Below are 16,022 nucleotides of genomic sequence, written 5' to 3' on the forward strand. Positions count from 1 at the left end.
GCTAAGACGAGGAAATACGACGAAGCGTATTTAGCGCTTGGCTTCACTGTGAGTACAGTTGGAGAAGAGGAAAGACCGATGTGTCTGCTGTGTCTAAAAATGCTCGCAGCGGACAGCATGAAGCCAAATAAATTGGCGCGTCACTTAAATACGTTACACCCCGATCACGCCGATAAGCCACTTGAGTTTTTTCAGCGAAAACGTGCTGAATATGGCCAAAAGTCATCCCGTTTTGTGAAGGCTACTTCAGTAAACCATCGAGCGCTGTTAGCATCATATAAGGTGGCGTACCAAATCGCGCAGTGCAAAAAGCCCCACACCATAGCAGAGGAGCTAATACTGCCTGCAGCATTAGACATGGTCTCTGTCATGCTGGACGACGCCAGTGCAGCAAAACTAAAAACTATCCCTCTGTCCAATGACACTGTCGCCAGACATATAGATGACATCGCTAACGATCTTCAAGAACAGCTGGTAGATAAACTCAAAGACAAACGTTTTGCCTTACAGTTTGATGAAGCAACTGACAGCAACAAAGACTGTCTGTTTATTGCTTATGTACGTTTTTTATTGATTTGATTTAATTTTGCAATGGTGCAATTAGTTGGTCAAACATGTTTACAGTTTAAACAAGGATTTATTTATTCTTAATTTCAGGCATTGATGCACTTAAAATCTTTTCTGTTGCAGACTTTAAACACGATTTGATAAAGTTATTCTTTGTAAGTTTGACCATATGTCTTTCTTTTTTTCTTTAATGTTAATTAGGATAAAATGTTATGCAGAGATGGATAGTCACGGTGGGGAGTGGGGGGCGCGAATAGTTTTCTTCTTGCTAGGGGGGGGGCGTAACAGAAAATAATTGAGAAGCACTGATGTAGACACACAGCCCACCTCCTCGGGATTTACCGCTTAGCTCGCTGTTTCTGTCGGCGCGGAATGTAGCGAGCCCCTCCAGGCTAACGGCCTTGTCCGGTATTGATGAGTTCAGCCATGTCTCCGTCAGGATGAAAGCGCAGCAGTTTCTAACCTCCCTCTTTGAAGAGAGTTCCAGTTGTAGATGGTCCATTTTATTATCCAGTGAGCGGACGTTGGAGAGGAAGATGGATGGAAGCGGCGGTTTGTAGGGGTTAGCTTTAAGCTTAGCCGTTAGCCCACCTCGACAGCCGCGCTTTCGCCGCCGGTCACACCGCCTACGCTTACTCCTCCTCCGGCGTGTGCTGCCCGGCGAGCCCGCTGCATCGTGAGCTTCTGGGGCTAGCGCCCTAAGCACTCCGAGGCTACGTAAACAGACTAGGGTAGTTGTGGCTACGAGTCCGAAAACACTTGATGACCGTACCTCCAGCAGGCGCTGGCGATCATACACTAATCTACTGGATGGATAAACTAAACTTTGTGTTGTTTGTAGTGTCCTAGGCGACATATTTTGTGAAAATACTCGTCGGTTGTTGAGCGCCGTCGCGGCCGCGGCCAACTGGGGCGCCGCCATCTTGGAAGAGATTATATTATAGGTTGCCCTGGTTACAAGCAGCGTTGCTACACTAAAGGGAGGGGAGATTGTGACTGTAGCAACGCTGTTTAGCTAACTAATAATGTTGTGTGGTGCGAGGCCGCATGGCCTTGGCCGATCCGTGACCCCAGGATTGCAGAGTCTGTTCTTAGGTGGTTGGCAGCCTCGTTCTCGGCTGCGATCTCCAAACCTGGATGCCGTGTCCCTGTAAAACAATGCTCTAGACCAGGGGTTCTTAACCGGGGGTATCCATACCCCTTGCGGGTATGGGACCCAAATGCTGGGGGTATGGGACTCGATCTCTCGTAATCAGGTATTTTTTTAGTATCTCTCGTTATTTTCTTCTATTTTGTACCTATTATTGTTCACAGGTTATTATTTTTTTAGTTATGCTTATGTTCTTGTTCACTGTCGTTATGCTTGTAAGTAGTTAAAATCTGACAATCTCAAATGAACGTAAAAATCTGCAGACCTAACGATTAATCTGTAGAGTTGGCAGCACTGACAGCACAGGCAGTGGGTGTTGTGGCCATCAGCTGAGCTCTGGCGGGACCACAAGCAGCATAACTGACCACAACATCGCTGTAGCGTCAAAAAGCCGTCCGCCCCCTCGCCCACAACATTCATATTCACGCCTCACTCCCACACCACAGCAGTTATTTTGTCCTGCATCACACTCACTACACCACAACACACCCATCCTCCCCTAAGGAAAATATTAACACAGAAGGAATAATAAGGCAAGTAATTATGAGGTCAAAAGCTCTTCTTTCTTCTTTCTTGCTCTTCTTTTTAGGGTTAGGGTTAATAATTATTTCAACAGTCAAGTGAAGGGGGTATGGTACCATATTGGACAATCCATTGGGGGTCTGGAATCATTCGAAGGTTAAGAACCCCTGCTCTTGACTTTCTTGCTACGTTTCACACAATAATAATAATGAGTAAATAATCAGATACCTCTCGTGTATACACTCCAACAAACGTTATGTACGTAGATGTGAGATAACTTGCATGAAGTCTACTTAAACAAACATTGAGTAAATATGGGATAACTTAAAAACTGTTCCGGTCGGTCAACAACAATTCATGAATAGAAACTACAAGGTATAAAAGAGAAAGAACTTCTCTTGAACTAAACAAAGAACAAAGGCCGACCAGCGCTTCTGCAAAACAAATTATTCTAACATTTCCCGCCATGAGACCTCCGGTTCAGGCCGACCAGCGCTTCTGCAAAACAAATTATTCTAACATTTTCCGCCTGTTTATCACACGCCTGTTTGCTCAAATCCTCACATCACCGTAAACAACCACTTCTCTCGATTTTCAGTTGTCGGATCACACTTATGAAAACAAATATGTTTTATCAAAGGATAAATGTCGCGTCGTCATCATTCAGAATCGCGTGGATCGGGGAAAAAGTCTGGTAACACAGATGCAGGTTTTTTTTGCCATCAACATCATCATGTTGCCGCTCAGACATTAGGTACATCTGAGCAATCTCGTAATCCATGGGCGATATTACTGTAGCGATGAGACGATTAAACAGAGCACGAAGACACGGTATGCAACATCCATACAAGGTGAGCATAGCAGCAAACACTGCAACTGATGGTAAAATTGAGGACACAAAGGCTTTATACTTCCCAAAAGCAGTCATCCACTTGTCGTGCTCTTTCATCCTCGTTTTGAGGGATTGCAGGCCTGCAATCGCCTCCGTCAGGCTCCCATCAGGGGCGGTGTCGTTCTGGATGAAGGTGCAGCATTGTTCTCCGAACATTGCGCAGACCCCTCCTTTCTCAGACAACAACATAACAAGAACATCTCGGTTCTGGATGGACATTAGGGAAGGCATGGCTAGCTGTTCGTGCACTGCCTCAAGCCCTGCTTGTGTCCGTTTTCCCAATTTCTGCATGTTGTAATGGATGTAATTTATCCTGTCTCCGTTCTTGTTCATCGCTCACCAGCAGCAAATGGAGGACTCCCATCCCGTTGCAATTTGGTTAATTAATTCTTATTAATCAGGAACTCCTCTAGGGACTCCAATTGCATCAATTTCGGTCAGATCATCATCACCTCTCAAATTTAAAGATGTTTTGGTTTTTACCAGCTTTTTTCCCAGATCTTGGCATGTTGATACATATACAATTTCGCTTGACTACATTCTCTGAAAGCAATGGCTTCTTTTTTTTTTTTTTTCCTTAATGGATATTATATAGAATGCTCTGTCACACATTTCACAATCCAGTAGACGTGACAGATTTCACACAATCTTTGGTCAATGGCAACGGTACAACATAAAGGATCGGTCGCAAACCCATACATATGACATTAAATTAATTGTTTCTGTCTTTGCAGCTTGTTTTGCCATTAGCAATGAATTGTTTCATTTTTCAGTTACCTGAAACAAATTATCCACATTAATTCTAGATATATTCATCCCATTCTTTAACATCTACAGCGGTTGTTGACAAAGTACACATATAAACATCATACCTTCATGGCAGTCCAGATCCGACACAGCAGATCATCCTGCAAAGGTCAAATTGATCTTTTAAATTGCTACAATGCAGCATAATGTTTTGGGAGTGATCTATATAAGTTGCTCACTCATTTCTCTCCTACTCATTATGACTTAGTTCCCACAAATACCATATTGCTGAAGTTAACAAAATGGCAACAAAGATAGCCACCCAACATGCAATAACGTCATTGTTCCATTTTCTTGTTCCCGGCATTTCTCTAAGAGGTAAGGTCACTTTTTCCGATTGAACGTTACCTCAAAAGAAATGACCCTTTTGTAATTTGCTAGGACTACCTCAACTGACCTTTCTGCTATTTTAATGCCAGTTGATGTAATTATCAATATTCAATGTGGCCCTTCCCCCTTGGAAGAACACCAGTGTTTCGTTTTCAATGCTCTTAATGAGAACGTGCTTTGTTCTTTTTGCCTTTAAAATATTTTTTTCATGTAATCTGCCAAATTTTAATCATCCTTAGTTTCCCACTTGGTTTTAAAACATGGTAATCTATATTGTCGCCCAAACAATTTTTCACACGGGGTTAAACCCACAGTACTTGTAATATTTATGTACAGTTTGACCAGGTCTAAACATTTTGTCCATTATCTTCCAGTTTCTTCCATGCACTTCTTCACACTTTATACTAATCCTGCACTTCGGCGTGCACAATGATTTTAAAGTCTTTATGGAACATTGTGCTTATTCTCCTCATTACTTGATTTACAAAGTGTCCCCCATTATCATGAGAATTTATCTCCGAAATCCCATATCTCGGTATTATTTCTTCACATAACGTTTTTGCCACTGTTAAGGCATTCAGTGTTTTTGTTGAAACCAATTCAAACCATTTTGAGAATGCATCTATTATGACCAGGCAGTATAACCCTGTGGATTGTGTTTAGCGCATGTTAAACAAGCTCTACAAAAAAAAAATTGTTTTGAAAATGTTTTGAATATGAATCAAATCCGTATGTTGTATAAAGCTGACTGACCTGCCCCACTATCCCTCCTCTTGAGCCATGTGACACGCACTATGGCTCAATATTGCTGCCCATTTGGATAGGTTCTTTGGTAAGATAGGTCTGTCTTCTGGTCATTTATAGATGCCATTCTCTACTCTTGCCCCTCTTTTCGTCCATAATTGAATTTCAGTCTATGGACTTTGTCGCTGCACATCTTTAAAAATGTGTCAGTGATTTAATCTGCTTCTTGCGTGTATAAAATTTGAAGTGTCTTTTGCGCTGCAGTTTTGCGGTTCTGTCTGCAAGCTTGTTACCTCTTGACACCTTATCAGTCTCGTGTGTGTGCACTGCACACGTGCATATAGCTACTTTTCGTGGCAATTGGACTGCTTCCACAACTAGCTTAGCAAGTAAATGGATGGCCTCCCCGAATGGGGAGCGACTCAGCTAGCAAATGATTAGACATTTTGTCCCAATGCACACGTTCTGCGTGTGTAACCGGTTGTGGTCAGAAGGTCAACCTCCAACCTGTATTGAGTCTCATCGCCCTCGGTGATGAGACCCACCAGAGTCGTGTCGTCAGCAAATTTCACTATGCGGTTGTTGCTGTAGGTTGCAGCGCAGTCATGCGTCAGCAGGGTGAAGAGCAGCGGACTGAGCACGCAGCCTTGGGGGGCCCTCGTGCTCAGCGTGATGCTGGCGGAGATTTCGTCGCCAAAATTACCGTTTTTTTCCGTGTATAATACGCCCCCATGTATAATACGCACCCTAACAATGGCATGTTGATGCTGGAAAAAAGCCTGTACCCATGTACAATACGCACCCAATTTTTTTTTTTTTTTTTTTTTTTTTTCTTTTTTTTTTTTTTAAGTCCCAATGATCGTCACACACGCAGGGAGGCAATGGGTCCCATTTTTATAGTCTTTGGTATGGTCTTAACTAGGCTGGATGTATTTTTTTTGTTGGCGTTGATTTCTCCGACTGCCCGTAAAGGCACCACCGCGATCAGATGAAAAGAGAGGAAAGTGACGTGCGGACATGTGAAAAAGGCGGCTCTGTATGGGAGAGACGTTGAAGAGGAATAATAACACCCTTGGAAACCAAAACTTGCCCCTCGTCGTGACTCGGAGCCGCAACAAATGTTTCGGATTTGTGTAGGGTACATTGTGACAGCAAACGAGCAGGTGATCGAGCAAGCGTCTGATACGAGAGCATTGCGTTCGTATGGAGCGTGTTTGAAGTGAACAGCAGAGACGAAAGGAACAAGGCAAAGTGTTGTGAAATAAAATATTACCTGTAATACGCATTTTGTTATTTGCTGATTGTATTAAACTATCACATTCATTGTCAGTCAAGAAGAGAAGAGGACTATTATCCCTTCTTTGACGAAATGACCAGAGCACAGTACAAACACACTATTGTTCTTTCGGTATTTATTCAACCCACATTCTTTCACAACATGACAAGAAGAGAACAATACATAAATCAATACTCGTACCAGTACCATGATTTTCTTAAAAAAAAAAAAAAAAATTTAAAATTTTTTTTTTAAAAAAAATTTAAAAAAAATTGTACCCATGTATAATGCGCACCCCAGATTTTAGGACAATAAATTAGTTAAATTTTGCGTATTATACACGGAAAAAACGGTATTCTTATTCTCAAATGTAAAAACTTGTGTAGTCTTGACACAACCAATCGACTATTTCTTCTAAATTTAGCTTTGAAATGTCGTTATTTCATAATTTTGCTTCATCCGATTCCAGAAAGCAAGTTCTTTCCATCTCTCAAATTTTGTTTCATCAGGGCTAGGCATTAATGCAGTGTGGACCAGTTTCTGCCCACAAAAAATTGCTTGCCTTTCTTCTCTTCTTTTTTTTTTTCAAAATTGCTTTTGTTTTGCGGTGCAAATCAGATAGACTACATCAGTGGTTCCCAAACTTTTGCAGGCTGGCGCCCCCTTTGGCTCCCCAGTGAATTCCTAGCGCCCCCCCCCCAAGGACCGGCATTTATATAAATAAATAATACATTTATATAAATAAATAAATAATACATTTATAATATCATTACCATTACGTTGAATTAGTGGGAGCACTGAGTTTGTTTCTCAGAAACGAGCCGGTCCCATCTAGACGTAATCGGAGACAATGACACCCGAAGTGATTTAAGGTTTGTCTTTTATTGCAGGATGCTTGGTCTCCATGTGTTGAAGCAGTTTTGAATGCTTCACTGCCTGGTTAGTTAGCCTGTCGCCACATATTAGCTTTGCGGGCTCGACTGGGGAAACATGTCACGTGACCGGGACGAGTGTCTTGACCTGAATTAATTGATCGTCGATAAAAAAAAATTCTGTGCGGCTTGGCGGCCCGGTACCAAGTGACCCACGGACCGGTACCGGTCCGCGGCCCGGTGGTTGGGGACCACTGCCCTAACCAGCTCAACACAACACAACACGGCGCTTTCTGGCGAGTCCCCGATTTCATGTTGACTTGAACTCAAGATGATGTTGACCGCCAGAATGCGGTTTTTATTATAAGATAAAATTCTGAACATTACAAGCTTGAAATTACAAACCTGAGCTTTTGCTTTTGTAGTCTATGCTGTCGGATCTGACTGGGCCAGAGCGGCGTGTTGTGTACAAATCGACTGCCGCCCCCCTACCGCCCCTTTCTTCCTCACCGCCCCCCCAGATCTTTCCACCGCCCCCAGGGGGGCGGTACCGCCCACTTTGGGAACCACTGGACTACATCATCATCATCATCGGTTTAAAGTCCGCTTTCCAGGCGCCGCTGGGTTGGACTGGATTCTCAATATGGCTTTCTTCCACCGAGGACGGTCCATGGCCATCTCGTGGTTGAGAGTCCTATACTGAGAACATTATTGGAGCAAAACTTTTTACAGCCGGATGCCCTTCCTGACACCAACCCAAGGGGAAATTGATTTTCTGTAGGGGTTGACTCCCTTAGCCCATTCCTCTCCCGAGGAGCCCACTGGGCAGTGGCACTATTTAACCCATAGTTGGGGGCTGGTTCGTGGGCACCAGGGCGTGTCCACACACCGGTGGGCCTGCGTGCCGCACGTCTAGGGGCCAAACCTCCTCCGAGTCCCTTGTAGTTTAGCCTGGGTCCGTGTTGTACCCAGTTACCATGTGTCGCCGCGTGGAGGCACGACATAGGGCTTGCTGTTAGAGAGGCTATGTACTGGCAGGGAGAGACTTACACACTCGGCTCTCCCGTTCGCATACTGCTAGCCAGCGGTGAGGGTTGACAGTGAGAAGTGACATGCACTGGGCACTCCACCAACACACTAGACTAGACGCATCATAACAACCCCACTTGGTCTTATGAAGTCAAAGTCAAAAGTCAAAGTCAGCTTTATTGTCAATCCCTTCATATGTCAAGACACACAAAGAAACCGAAATTCCGTTTCCTCCATCCCACGGTGACGAGACATACAAGTAGGCGACACAAAACAAAAACAAGAAGAAATAAATAATAAATAAAATAAAACGAGCGATGAATAAAAACAGACCAATAACCCATTGAATATGAGGGGCAAAACCAAGCCAGTGAGCATACAGCAAGAACAGGACGCTACGCTGAAAGGGGGAGCGAGTTCAGGATCCTAACAGCCTGGAGTACGAAGCTGTTGGAAAGTCTGGTGGTGCGGGAGCGCAGGCTCCTGTACCGCCTCCCAGAGGGCAGAAGTTCAAACAAAGAGTGAGCGGGGTGACTCACATCACTCACAATCTTGGTCGCCTTGCGAGTGAGATGGGAGGTGTAAATGTCCTTCAAGGAGGGGAGAGAAGCACCAATAGTCTTACTAGCCGTTTTCACAATGCGCTGCAGGGCCTTCAAGTCTTGGTCAGTGCAGCTGCCACCCCAGACAGCAATACAGCTGGAGAGGACGCTCTCAATGGTGCCGCGGTAAAAAGTAGTCATGACGGCCGGAGGAGTCCCCGCTCGCCTGAGTTTCCGAAGGAAGTACAGGCGGCGCTGGGCCTTCTTCGCCAGCGACGCGGTGTTGGTGGACCAGGAGAGATCCTCACTGATGTGCACCCCCAGGAACCTGGCGCTGCTCACTCTCTCCACCACAGCACCGTCGATGGTCAGCGGCAGGTGTTGGGCGTGACCCTTCCGGAAGTCAACGACAATCTCCTTGGTCTTGTCGACGTTCAGCAGGAGGTTGTTGTCCCTGCACCACGCGGTCAGAAGGTCAACCTCCAGCCTGTATTGAGTCTCGTCTCCCTTGGTGATGAGACCCACCAGAGTCGTGTCGTCAGCAAACTTCACTATGCGGTTGCCGCTGCAGGTGGCAGCGCAGTCATGCGTCAGGAGGGTGAAGAGCAGCGGACTGAGCACGCAGCCTTGGGGGGCCCCTGTGCTCAGCGTGATGCTGGCGGAGATCTTGTCGCCAACACGTACCACCTGTGGCCTCTGACAGAGGAAGTCCAGTAGCCAGTTGCAGAGGCCGGTACTGAGGCCCAGCTTGTCAAGTTTGCTGATGAGACGCTGCGGCACAATGGTGTTGAAGGCAGAACTGAAGTCCACAAACAGCAACCTCACATACGAGTCCTTCCCCTCCAGGTGGGTGAGGGCCGAGTGGAGGGCAGAGCAGATGGCATCCTCAGAGGACCGTTTGGCTCGGTACGCAAACTGGAAGGGGTCAATGGTGGGAGGGAGAACTGATCGGATGTGCTCCAAGACAAGCCGCTCAAAGCACTTCATGACGATGGGCGTAAGTGCCACGGGGCGGTAGTCATTGAAGCAGGACGGAGCAGGCTTCTTCGGCACAGGTACGATGGTGGCTGCTTTGAAACTCGACGGGACGATGGCCTGCTGCAGGGAAGTGTTAAAGATGTCCGTGAAGACACCCGTCAGCTCACCAGCGCAGTCCTTCAGCGCCCGACCCGGGATGTTGTCCGGGCCCGCCGCCTTACGGATGTCGATAGCGGCAAGCGTCCTCCTCACGCTGTCGGCGGAGAGGCACAGGGGCAGCTCGTGGGAAGGGAGTCAGACACACAAATCAGATAGACTACAGTCTAGCAAATTCTTTTGTGCACCTACATTAGCCAATTTCATCCTTTTAACACATAAGACTGACAGCACACAGACAACACAAAAACTTACAGTAGAGACACAGCTCACAAACAATACCAACAAACAACGCTGCGCAAACGTCATCCTCTATTTTGACGTTATGATTATACCTTTTTCTTTTTTCTTTTTTATCTCATCAGTGCCTTTTATCCTTCATGCATCTTCCTTAAGCATCACTCTGCTTCAAACATTCTCTGAGAAACTCACACTGTCCCTGCCCCGCACGCAGCCATAGCACCCCCCGCGCGAGGGGGGGGCGCGGCATCAATGTTGATTGGTCACAGGCTGGCCATTTCCTGCAACAATCATGATGCCGGCCCACCGCCCGCACGAGCATAGCACAGGCCCACGCGCACAGCCCAGACCCGCGACTACGCGCGAGTGCAGGCACGCTCATCAGTCTCACCCTCTCAAAGGGCAGGCCAACTTTGCTGTTGCGCCCTTCGTCATGTTCACATTCGACATCTTTCAATGTCTTCTACACAACATTTGTTGTCTCTTATTCTCATCCTATCAAGCCACCGTTCTAGTAACTTTCTGCCACACACGCCTTATTTTCTCTGTTGCACACACCTTGCTCGTCTTAGTTTCTCTAACCAACTTAAACACACCATCGTCCACTTCTCAATTTCCCTATTATTGCTCAACAGCCTCCTGAACATTCTTCATGACTGATTTCTTTCATAGAACACACATCTCACTCACACTCATATACACACCCATTCATGAGGATCCTCTGCGCGCACACGCACGCACACACCAGCACAAAAGGATGACGCACAACATATAAGACCACATAGATCCCACTAAGAACACACCTTCTTGTTCGTCTTACTTTTCTGATTTATTCTCTATTTCACTTTTAGAAGCTATTTGTAATTCTTTTCCATTTATTTAGCAAATTTTAACTTCAGTGTGCACACATAATTTGATCTCTGGCTCTTTTTTGTCTCATGCAAATATCTCCTGTATATTTAGGCTAATCTCCATTTCATCTTGGCAGTCAGGTTCCCACTTTGTTACATGAGAATCTGATTTATTTTGATCTTGTACTAGTCATAATTGTTTTTGTTTATCTGGACAATTGTGTGCCAAGTGGCCCTTTTCTCCGCAATTCCAACATTCTTGTTCACTATAAGGTACAAATCCTCTCCCGTGGCCCTTGGAGCCTCCTCTATTTGATCCTCCTCGTCCTCTTTTGCTTTTCCACCCTCTGCCTGTATTTTGGTAAAAAGTGTCACTATCCTGATCTATCAAAAAAGTGTCTTTTGTTGCCTTCACTTGTTTTTGTTTGTCTTTGACTACTTTTTTGGCATGGAGGGCATGATTTATGTATTCCTCCAAAGTTCCAGTGTTCATTCCGATATAATTTTTGGTCACCCTAATTTGTATTGCTGGCTTGGACCCTACGTGGATAGCATTTTTTAATCGTTGCTGATAAGCACCTTGGGGTGCATTATCTTCTACCAGTCCACTGTGTATTTTAAATACTCCTGTCATGCGCACTCGATACGTATTCATTAGGGATGCACCGAAAATTCGGCCACCGAAAACTTTCGGCCGAAAATGACCCAAAAGTGCATTTTCGGTTTTTGGCCGAAAGACCTAAATCACCGAAACAACACGGCCGAAACTTGTGATGACGTGAGCAAACAGCGCAACCAGCACGCGGGAAAACGGGATAAGAGCCAGCATGTCCGCGGTGTGGACTGATTTCACTATCTCAGAGAAAGACCCACGGATAGCGATTTGCAAAACATGCAATGCGGAAATTTCAAGAGGGGGTGCATCTGCAAAAAGTTTCTCCACGTCGGGTTTAATTCATCACCTGAAATCCAAACATCCCGATCGCCATTCTGAATATGAGAAGAAGGCGACACAGAAAAGGAAACTGACACCGAGCACGCCCACTCCGTCTGTGGCGGACGTTTTTGAAAAGGCAAGAAAGTTCTCCAGTGATTCTGCCAAGAGAACATATTTAATTTTACAGTCTTTTAGCAGGCCAGTCAGTTATAAGCCTGTAAATTATTATTTAATGTACACATGAGTGGGGTCAAGTTAAACATTTTATTTTTATTTTATTTTTGAATTTTAATTTATATTGTGCATTGTTGTAATGTCAGTGCTAAATAAATATTTTCATACTTTTGTAACTGGTTTATTGCAATGCCTTGATTTTAGTGAGGTTAGTACACATGTAGCCATAAATGCTGTGGTTCTAATAACTGACATAATCATTTCTTTCGGTGTTTCGGTTTTCGGCCTTGGTTTCCTCATTTTTGGTTTTCGGTTTCGGCCAAGAATTTTTATTTCGGTGCATCCCTAGTATTCATCAAAAGTTTCATTATCATTTTGCTTTGTTCTCCCTATCTCTGTATAGTTTGCTCTCATTCTATATCTGTTGCGTACCTGGTTAATCAGCCCTTCCCCCTTTCTTATCTCCTCTATTGTCCATGTTCTGTCGACCATTACCACCCTCGGGTGAATTTGTTCATTACCTGGATCATAATTTGGGTTGGCCACTTGTATCATTGGATATAGTGGCATGTTTGGAGTTAATTCTGAATCTTCAATATTCGTGTCTTCAGCGAATGGGGCTGAAAGCAAAATTTTGTTTTTAGGTCTCAATCGATAGTCTGCTCCCATTTTCTTTGACCTATCCATTTCTAGCGGGCTTTTCTGCCTAGTGGCTATGTCTGTCAACCCATAAGGAGGAGGGGATTCCTCAATTTTGTGTGTGTCATGTATTTGCGGATACAACTTCTCTATGATCTTTTGTTTTGAATTTGTAGCCTGTGTTTTCTCCTCCCGCTCTTGTACTTCTTCTAGTTCTCCCTCAATTATTATTTTTTGATCCGTTTATCTAGATTTTTAATTCGATCAGGATCCTGTCTTTCAATTATTTTCCAATCTTTACATTTGAGTGTATCCTGGATATCATTTTTGCTCTGCCAGTTCCCCATTTTAATCAATTTGGTCCCAACTGTAAAACCATTTGGTCCCAACTGTAAAACCATCCCATCCCCTCCGTGAGTCGTCACCTTACCGTGGTGGAGGGGTTTGCGTGCCCCTATGATCCTAGGAGCCATGTTGTCTGGGGCTTCATGCCCCTGGTAGGGTCAACCATGGCAAAAGGGTCCTAGGTGAGGGGCCAGACAAAGCACGGCTCACAAAACCCCTTATGACGATTAAGAAAATTGGATCTAGTTTTCCCTCGCCCGGGCGCGGGTCACCGGGGCCCCCCTCTGGAGCCAGGCCTGGAGGTGGGGCTCGAAGGCGAGCGCCTGGTGGCTGGGCCTTCGCCCATGGGGCCCGGCCGGGCATAACCCGAAAAGAAAACGTTGGTCCCCTTTCCCATGGGCTCACCACCTATGGGAGGGGCCAAAGGGGTCGGGTGCAAAGTGAGCTTGGCGGCGGCCAAAGGCGGGGACCTTGGCGGTCCGATCCCCGGCTGCAGAGGCTGGCTCTAGGGACATGGAATGTCACCTCTCTGGCTGGAAAGGAGCCCAAGCTGGTGTGTGAGGCAGAAAAGTTCCGACTAGACATAGTTTGGGCTCTGGTACAAGCCCTCTCGAGAGGGGCTGGACTCTCTTCCACTCTGGAGTTGCCCACGGTGAGAGGCGTCGAGCAGGTGTGGGCATACTTATTGCCCCCCTGCTGGGCGCCTGCACATTTGGGTTCACCCCGGTGAACGAGAGGGTAGCCTCCCTCCGCCTTCGGGTGGGGGGACGGGTCCTGACTGTTGTTTGTGTCTATGCACCAAACGGCTGCTCAGAGTACCCACCCTTCTTGGAGTCCCTGGAGGAAGTGCTGGAGAGCGCTCCTTCTGGGGACTCCATCGTTCTACTGGGTGACTTCAATGCTCACGTGGGCAATGACAGTGAGACCTGGAAGGGCGTGATTGGGAGGAACGGCCCCCCCGATCTGAACCCGAGCGGTGTTCTATTGTTGGACTTCTGTGCTTGACACGGATTTTCTATAATGAACACCATGTTCAAGCATAAGGGTGTCCATGTGTGCACTTGGCACCAGGACACCCTAGGCCGCAGTTCGATGATCGACTTTGTAGTCGTGTCATCGGATTTGCGGCCGCGTGTTTTGGACACTCGGGCGAAGAGAGGGGCGGAGCTGTCAACTGATCACCACCTGGTGGTGGGTTGGCTCCGATGGTGGGGGAAGATGCCAGTCCAACCTGGCAGACCCAAACGCTCTGTGAGGGTCTGCTGGGAACGTCTGTCAGAATCCCGTGTCAGGAAGAGCTTCAACTCCCACCTCCGGCAGAGCTTTTCCCACGTCCCGGGGGAGGCGGGGGACATTGAGTCCGAGTGGACCATGTTCCACGCCTCCATTGTTGAGGCAGCCGACCAGAGCTGTGGCCGTAAGGTCGTTGGTGCCTGTCGTGGCGGCAATCCCCGAACCCGCTGGTGGACACCGGCGGTAAGGGATGCCGTCAAGCTGAAGAAGGAGTCCTATCGGGCCGTTTTGGCCTACAGGACTCCGGAGGCAGCTGACAGGTACCGGATGGCCAAGCGGAACGCGGCTTCGGTGGTTGCTGAGGCAAAAACCCGGGCGTGGGAGGAGTTTGGCGAGGCCATGGAAAATGACTTCCAGACGGCTTCGAGGAAATTCTGGTCCACCATCCGGCGTCTCAGGAGGGGGAAGCAGTGCACAGTCAACACTGTTTACAGTGGAGATGGCGTGCTGCTGACCTCGACTTGGGATGTTGTGAGTCGGTGGGGAGAATACTTCGAAGACCTCCTCAATTCCACCGACACGCCTTCCATTGTGGAAGCAGGGCCTGGAGACTCTGAGGCGGACTCTCCAATCTCTGGGGTCGAAGTCACTGAGGTAGTTAAAAAACTCCTCGGTGGCATGAGATCCGCCCGGAATTCTTAAAGGCTCTGGATGTTGTGGGGATGTCATGGCTGACACGCCTCTACAGCATTGCGTGGACATCGGGGACGGTGCCTCTGGATTGGCAGACTGGGGTGGTGGTTCCCCTCTTTAAGAAGGGGGACCGGAGGGTGTGTTCCAATTACAGGGGAATCACACTTCAGCCTCCCTGGTAAGGTCTATTCAGGGGTGCTGGAGAGGAGGGTCCGTCGGGAGGTCGAACCTCGGATTCAGAAGGAGCAGTGTGGCTTTCGTCCTGGCCGTGGAACAGTGGACCAGCTTTACACCCTCGGCAGGATCCTCTAGGGCAGGGGTCACCAACTCCGGTCCTCAAGGGCGCCAATCCAGCCTGTTTTAGGTGCAGCCCTGCAACAACACACCTGATTCAAATGATCAGCTCATCAGCAAGCTCTATTAAGGCTGATAGCGATCCTGATTATTTGAATCAAGTGTGTTGCAGGGGGGATACATCTAAAACAGGCTGGATCGGCGCCCTTGAGGACCGGAGTTGGTGACCCCTGCTCTAGGGTGAATGGGAGTTCGCCCAACCAGTCCACATGTGTTTTGTGGACTTGGAGAAGGCGTTCAACCGTGTCCCTCGGGAGGTTCTGTGGAGGGTGCTTCGGGAGTACGAGGTGCCGAGCCAACTGATAAAGGCGGTTCGGTCCTTGTATCACCGATGCCAGAGTTTGGTCCGCATTTCCGGCAGTAAGTCGGATTCGTTCCCAGTGAGGGTTGGACTCCGCCAAGGCTGCCCTTTGTCACCGATTCTGTTCATAATTTTTAGGGACAGAATTTCTAGGCGCAGCCGAGGCGTTGAGGGGGTCCGGTTTGGGGACCTCAGCATCACGTCTCTGCTTTTTGCAGATGACGTGGTGCTGTTGGCTTCTTCAGGCCGTGATCTCCAGCTCTCACTGGAGCGGTTCGCAGCCGAGTGTGAAGCGGTCGGGATGAGGGTCAGCACCTCCAAATCCGAGTCCATGGTCCTCGGTCGGAAAAGGGTGGAATGCCCTCTCCGGATCGGGGATGAGATCCTGCC

The 16,022-nt window shown here is 47.2% G+C and overlaps 1 protein-coding gene and 1 long non-coding RNA gene across 3 annotated transcripts in view; one reads left to right on the forward strand and one right to left on the reverse strand.

The window, feature by feature from the left end:
• The window catches only part of nfic (nuclear factor I/C), a 51,902-nt gene that overhangs the window by 23,293 nt on the left and 12,587 nt on the right, over positions 1-16,022 (forward strand). The gene's annotated exons all lie outside the window — the stretch shown is intronic.
• LOC119121735 lies at positions 783-9,018 on the reverse strand. Its single transcript, XR_005097750.1, has 3 exons — positions 9,009-9,018; positions 8,803-8,813; positions 783-897 (listed from the first exon to the last, which is right to left on the reverse strand). It is a non-coding gene; the product is annotated as an uncharacterized LOC119121735 (long non-coding RNA).

This window comes from Syngnathus acus, chromosome 4 (genome assembly GCF_901709675.1).
Source record: "Syngnathus acus chromosome 4, fSynAcu1.2, whole genome shotgun sequence".
In the NCBI taxonomy this organism is placed as follows: Eukaryota; Metazoa; Chordata; class Actinopteri; order Syngnathiformes; family Syngnathidae; genus Syngnathus; species Syngnathus acus.